Below are 7,619 nucleotides of genomic sequence, written 5' to 3' on the forward strand. Positions count from 1 at the left end.
AGCAAATAGGGTCTGGAATGGACCTCCAGCAAACTGCAGCAGCCCTGCAGAAGAGGGTCCTGGCTGTTAAAAGAAAAACGAATGGAAAGAAACAACAACAGCATCAACAAAAATGTCCCCACAAAAACCACATCCGAAGGTCAGGTGCCTCAAATATTGACACTAGATAAACTCATGAAGATGAGAAATAGTCAAGGAAAAAAACACTGAAAACTCAAAAAGCTACACTGCCTCTTCTCCAAATGATTGCAACACCTCTCTAGCAAGGGCACAGAACTAGGCAGAGGGTGAGATGGATGAATTGACAGAAGTAAGCTTCAGAAGGTGGGTAGTAATGAACTTTGCTGAGCTAAAGGACCATGTTCTAACCCAACATAAATTATTACAGGAACTGCTAACTAGAATAACCAATTTAGAGAGAAACATAAATGAGTGGATAGAGCGAACTTAACAATGCAACCACAAGTATCAATAGCTGAATAGACGAAGCAGAAGAAACAGTTTCAGAGCTTGAGGACTGTCTTGCTGAAATAAGACAGGCAGACAAGATTTGAGAAAAAAGAATGAAAATGAATAAACAGAACCTCTGAGAAGTGTGGGATTATGTAAAAAGATGAAACCTATAACTGACTGGAATACCTGAGAGATGGGGAGAATCTCTCAGGTACTCCAAGTTGGAAAGCACACTTCAGAATATCATCCAGCAGAACTTCTCCAACCTAGCAAGACAGGCCAATATTCAAATCCAGGAAATCCAGAGAACCTCTGTGAGATACTCAATGAGAAAAGATCAACACCAAGACACATATTCATCAGATTCTCCAAAGTCAAAATGAAGAAAAATGTGTTACGGGCAGCCAGAGAGAAAGACCAGGACACCTCCAAAGGGAAGCCCATCAGACTAACAGCAGATCTCTCAGGAGAAACTCTACAAGCTGGAAGAGATTGGGGCCAATATTCAACATACTTAAAGAAAAGAATTTTCAACCCAGAATGTCATAACTGGAGAAATTAAGCTTCATAAATGAAGAAAAAAGAAAATATTTTTCAGACAAGTAAATGGTAAGGGCATTTGTCACCACTAGGCCTGGCTTGTAAGAGATCCTGAAGGACCTGGAGTTTTAAAATAGTCTCAGCCTAGGTAGGCTGCAAAAAATAAGAAAACTTATTCTGAAAAGGACAACTATTTGATAAAAAAAATATAGGTATAAGTATGGATTTAATCAGTCACCTCAGTGGAAGCCAAAAATAGAACTGGGATTATACCAACAAAAATGCTGTAATTTTTGACCTGAAAGGACAGAGAAAATGAGGCAGAATGAAGCAGTCTGTGGAACTTCTTGGATTCTATAAGGAAATACCATGGAGCTATTTGGCCACATACATATGATACTCTTTAAGAAAAGGAAAGAATGACTCCAAAGACAAGTCAGAGATTATCAGTCCTGGAGAAAAGGAGCTGAAACTGGAGCTGGCTCTTCAGTTTCAATGGGCTAGGATTACACTATGGTGAGGTGTTGAAGGCTGCCTTCACAGAAAGCAGGGGTGGAGCCCTTGAAGAGAGCTGCCTAGCTGAGCTGTGAAGATGATGTAAGTGTGACATTGCAACCCCAGTCGGCCTGGAGGGGAGAACATTGAACCAGAGAGAATTATTCATGATCCTTAACATCGAATGGTATTTATCTTGCTAGATTTTGGACTTGCTAGGAACCTGACACACTTTTCTTTCTTCCAAATTTTTCTGTTTGGAATGGGGATGCTTATCTATTCCTTTCCTATCACTGTATTTTGGAAACATCAGGTTTCACAGGTTTGCTGCTAGAGAGATATTTTGCCTCCATATTAGTTATGTCTTGGGTCTTATCCATATTTTATTCAGATAATATTGAGATGAGACTCTGAACGTTAGATTTAGGCTAGAAAGTTAAGACTTTTGGGGCTATTGGGGTAAAATTAATGTATTTTGCATGAGAGAAGGGTGTAAATTTGGGGTGATCAGAAGCAGAGCGTTATAAATGGAATGTTTGTCACTAGCAAAATCATATATTAAAGCTCTAACCTGAAATGTGATCGTGTTTGGAGGTGCAGCTTTGCAGAGAAAATTAGTTTTAAAGGAAGTTGTGAGGGTGGGACCCAAATAATGAGATTGGAGTTATTATAAGAAGAGGAAGAGAGGCCAGAGTTCTCTTTTAACCATGTGAGAACACAGCAATAAATGAGCTTTCTGCAAGCCAGGTAGAGGACTCTCATCAAAACTCAATCTGCTGGCACCATAATCTTTGATGTTTTAGCCACCAGAACTGTGACAAATAATTTTCTGTTTCTTGAAAGATACCGTAAAAGATAACAAAAGATAGTATTTTCATGATTCCCAGGTTAAAGAGCTAGTTTTCATTTCTATTTTTACTTTTATTTTTTATTCTTGTTTTAGAGACATGGTCTTGCACTGTTTCCCAGGCTGAAGTGCAGTGGTATGATCATGTCACACTGCAGCCTTGAAATCCTGAACTCAAGCGATCCTCCTACCTCAGGCTTGTAAGTAGCTAAGACTTTTGGCACACCACCAGGCGTGGCTAATTCTGTTTGTTTGTTTTAGAGACAGGGTCTCTATGTTGCCCAGTGTGTCAAACTCCTGGTCTCAAGTGATCTTTCTGCCTCAGCATCCCAAGTGCTGGGATTGGAGGTATGAGCCATTGGGCCTAGTCTGAGGAACTGTTCTTAGGGCACAGAAAGCAATAATCATAAGGACAAAAGATTAATAAAGTCTACTATATTCAAAGGAAGAAATGCTATTCATCAAAAGACATTATTAAGAGAGTTAAAAGCAATGTCACAAACTGTCAGAAGATATTTATAATATATTTAACTAAAAAAGACTCATATTTAGAATAGTCCTTTAAATTCACACAAAAAAGAGAGTCCAAAAAAAGGGTATGAGCCTTGAATATGTATTGCAAAAGAAAGGATTATTGAGTGATCTATAAATGTATGAAAAGTTGTTTGGGCTCATTAATAGTCAGGGAAATAAAATATAGAACTACAGTGAGAGAGAGTTCATGACATCTAGATGCAAAAGAAAAATACATAGTGCCTGACTATACTGAGGATGTGGAGGTACTAAAACTGCTGTGGTAGTGCAGACAAGTCCAAGTACTTTAGAAAATATTTTGGCATTAATTTAAAAAGTCAATGCTTTTTTGATAATGTATTAATTATGCTCCTAAGTATATTCATATACATGTACACCAAGTAACATGAACATATATTAAGAATATCCATAGCACCATTATTCATATTTTCCAAAAATGTAAACCACTCAATGTCCATTAATAGTATATAAGCTATGAGATGTACATTCAATGAAATAGACACAAAATCCAAATAAATGAATATCTGCATAAATTAGCATGAATAAATCTCAAAAATAGAATTTGAATAAATAAAACTATAAAAGAACATACATTTCTTTAAATACTATTTAATAACCAAGCAAAACTAAAGTGTATAGTGTTGTGAGTTATATATAAAACTGTAAAACAATAAAAATAAAAGGAAGAAATTACTATACAAAGTAGTAGCTACTCTTCCAAGGAAAAAATGCATAGTTATTAAGAGCAAGTAGTATTGTATTTCTTGATAAGCAAAAGTTGTATCAGGGTATACTTTAAGATATATTCATTTGTATATCTTTCTTATTTGAAATTTTATGTTATTTGTTACATTTCCTAATGAGAAGGTTAAATTTAAAAGTTAGTGTGGAAAAAGTGTCTACTTAAAACCTTTCAGCTATATTCTATATGGTCACGGGAAATTATTTACTGGCTGGCAGGGTATTCAATGAGGTTCTCTATAATTCCGTTTCAGCACAAGTATTGCTTTTCCACACCACTTGCCAACACTCCGAAGACATACAAAACTAGGATGAATTTCTACCCACGGCAAAGGAATGGAGAAAACCAGCCTGTGCTGCTTTCACCCTCTATTATAGAATTATAGACTGGAGAATGGGCAGAAAGGCAGAGAAATAAACAGGGATCAGATTATAAAAGTTTCCTTATTTCTCTAGGTGTTCAAGGACAAATGTTATGGTCAATGTGCTCACATTTTAACCTTGGAATCTACCAAATAATACTGAATAAAAAAATGAAAAAATGCACTTGAACTTTAACAGTAATGCTTTTTTTTTTTTAACCTCAATGAGTGCCTTGCAGAGGATAAAATAAAACAATAGATATAAAATTATGAACCTAGAATATGCATGGGGTAGAGTGCACTGAATGCATATTAATTTTTTATTTATTATTAACTTAAAGGCTTTGAAAATGTTTATTTCAAACATTTTGAAAATGTTTATTCATATTACAATTTTAGCTTTAGTAAAATGTGAAGGAACTGTCTTAGTTTGCTAGGGGTTCCACAACTACATACCACAGATGAATTACTTAAACAATAAAAATATATATTCTCATGTTTGGAAACTGGAAGTCCAAACTCAAGGTTCCGGCAGGGCAAGTTATTCCTAGGTCTCTCTCCTTAGCTTGCAGAGAACTACCTTCTCACTATTTCCTCACATACCATTTTTTCTACATGTGAGCATACCAGGTTTGTTTTCCTCTTCTTATAAGAATACCAGTCATATAGTATTACGGCCTTATCTTTATGACTTTATTGAACTTCAGTTGCCTCTTTAAAGGCTGTATCTCCACATACAGTCGCATCAGGGGTTAAGGATTTAACATGTAAAATCTGGGAGTGTAGGTTCACTCCATAGTAGGGACTAAATTAAAGTTTTCCTCTAGCTCCAATTTTCTTTCCTTTTCTCTTCTTTTTTTTTGAGATGGAGTCTTGTTCTGTCAACAAGGCTGGAGTACAGTGGCATAATCTCAGCTCACTGCAACCTCTGTCTCCTGGGTTCAAGAGAGTCTCCTGTCTCAGCCTCCCGAGTTGCTGGGACTACAGGCGTGTGCCACCACACCTGGCTAAGTTTTGTATTTTTAGTAAAGACAGGGTTTCACCATATTGGCCAGGCTAGTCTCAAACTCCTGACCTCATGATCTGCCTGCCTCAGCCTCCCAAAGTGCTGGGATTACAGGCATGAGCCACCATGCCCCACCTCTAACTCCAATTGTCAAGAAATCATAAAATGTGGAAAATCATAAATTCACTTGGCCTTATGTAGGTATTGTGGAGAAACATATTACTTTCCCCTGCATAAAATTTTCCCCAAGTTGTACTTGATATTACAGACTCACATGCTATTCACTTGGTATCTAAAATCTCTGGCTTTCATTGCCATTATTACTGGGCAATAGAAACAGAGGAGGAAAAATTGTAAAGAATATATAGGGCAAGGGATGGATGAATTAGTCTGAAGCCACTTCCTGGCAAGAAACAATCTCAAAAACACATAAGCACAGCTTAACTGTATACAGACACATGGCAAATCTTCTGCATTTTCTTTCCATTCTAGTCCACTAGGCAGTCTAATGAGGTTGTTGCTTATGATCTGCAATTGGTGGTAAACTCAAATAAACCTTTCTAAACTCAAGTTTCTTCTACAAAATGGAAATAATTACATCTAACCTGCAGAAAAGGTTGTGAAGATTGAAGGCAATGATGTACATAAAGAGCGAGGCATATTACAGGCATGTGGAGGGTGTTAATAATTTTATCTTGTTGAAGTATTATTAAAATCCATGTTTAGTTTTTATTAAAGAATTGGGTTCTTTTATTAGGTAGCTGGAAACAAACTGTCTTATAATTCTGATATGTTTGCAGTGTTACCTGTCCTAGAAACAGTGATTACTTGTCATAAACAACTTCATAGCATAGCTACTTTCCTTAAGCATCTGATGCTATTTCTCACCATCACCTACTGGAGAACATCGTTTCAGCTACTGAGAAAGCATCTTATGGGATGAGACACGTAAAATGCTAATTGTTCCTATCTCTGATGTTACTTGGATTTTAGGTTAATGTACTATTATTTTCATTCTCTAAATGAAGATAAGGATCAAAATAGCTTTATACGTTTTGAATTCATTTCACGATGTGACAGAGGTTGACCTCTTGCCTTCTCAAGTTAAGGAAATCTACTAAACTATAAACCGAGCATACTATGCTAGCTATGCAATGAAGTTTCTCAATTATGCTAAAAGAAAGAAAACAAAAGCAGTAAATATCTGGAACTTAAAATACAGAGAGGCCTGAAGAAGGGACCAAAGTGTATATATGAAGAGATAATCCATGACTGCTGTAAATAATTTCCCTTTCGGGGGTTGATAGCTCAACTCAACTTAATTTGGGAGATACTGTGAAAGATACTGCTTAATGGGACACGAGTTATTGCTGAACAGAATAATGTTTAACCTTTATCACATATGAATGACTATTTCACAATGATTGTAGTTTATATGGCTCATTCTAGTTCACATGTAACGATATGTTTATCGTTATCCTGCTGTGCTGATTAGATTTTTAAAAGAGTGTTTAAATGAAAGGCCAACTAAATGGGAGTCTAGCTCATATCCCTATTATTAAAGAAGAAATGACAGATTTTTTATGACTTAGTTAAACCCTAGATATTCTCACCTTTATTTAAAATGAATAAAAAGCTGACATTGTTCCTAGCATTTATGTATAACATTAAGATAGTGAGGTAATTTATATAGTGTAGCACTTAAGAAGTAAACTCAGAAGTTAGAAAGCCTTGATTTCAAGCCATACTCAGCCACTTTGGGGCTACTGGATCTTGTGGAATATTCTTAGCCAATCTCTGACTCAATGTTTTTATCAATCAAATGGAGTTAATAAAATTGCTGACCTCAAAGAGTTTTTATCAGTGTTGAGCAACAAAAACATCAGCAAAGCACAAAGAAGTTCTTGGTTCATAGTAAATTTTGATAAGCTTTTTTTATATTATATATATTGATTCTTAAATACTGGCATATTTCTAAATAAATTAATATGTTTTCTTAATAAAATGTAATTTACTTTTGAAAAATTCAAACTCAGTATTTAAAATACTTTACACAGTATTTGCTTTAACAAACTGCTTTTGTATTTCTGCCTTGTTTGTCTACTGTTCACACGATTTGTGATTTTCAAAAAAAAAAAAAAAATTACCTGCAACTAGGTATGAAAGGACTGAGCAACAGATGAGTTTATTTGCTTGGTCACTTTAACCACTAAAATTAGTAATTGTCTGACTCAGCCACAATAAACAGTGAGAGTTGTTAAGATAGTAAAAATCTTTGCTTAACTGTCTGTTTTCTAAATGAATTACATGTATTATAAATAAACCCTTGATTTGTCACACATAGTTAGGCATGTGTGGGGCAAGAGAGGGCTTTTCCTAACCCACTAGGAATGTTGGATGATGGTTCGACAATTATCATATCGCCTCTCTAAAAGTGATAAATTGTCAGCCAGATCCAGGAAGAAGCCAATTTCCGATGGCCACGCCTGTTGCACTAAAGTTTTAATTGAATGCAGACACCAGGAAAAAGCATCTTTCCAGGCATGCGCATTAAGAGTCAAAATGGCGGAATATAACCTTCTCGGAGCGTACCACCAGAAAGGAGAAGAAAGCCTCAGATGGACACTCTACAACTTCCTAA

General features: G+C 35.9%; 1 long non-coding RNA gene across 1 annotated transcript in view; it reads left to right on the plus strand.

The window, feature by feature from the left end:
* Positions 1 to 4,044, plus strand: part of LOC118143681 (uncharacterized) — a 46,868-nt gene extending 42,824 nt beyond the window's left edge. The window contains exons 2-3 of the long non-coding RNA XR_008473371.2: positions 2,432 to 2,535; positions 3,865 to 4,044. This is a non-coding gene — a long non-coding RNA (uncharacterized LOC118143681). The remainder of the gene's footprint in view (positions 1 to 2,431; positions 2,536 to 3,864) is intronic.
* Positions 4,045 to 7,619: the final 3,575 nt, after the last annotated feature.

Source organism: Callithrix jacchus, chromosome 11 (assembly GCF_049354715.1).
Source record: "Callithrix jacchus isolate 240 chromosome 11, calJac240_pri, whole genome shotgun sequence".
NCBI classification, from domain to species: domain Eukaryota; kingdom Metazoa; phylum Chordata; class Mammalia; order Primates; family Cebidae; genus Callithrix; species Callithrix jacchus.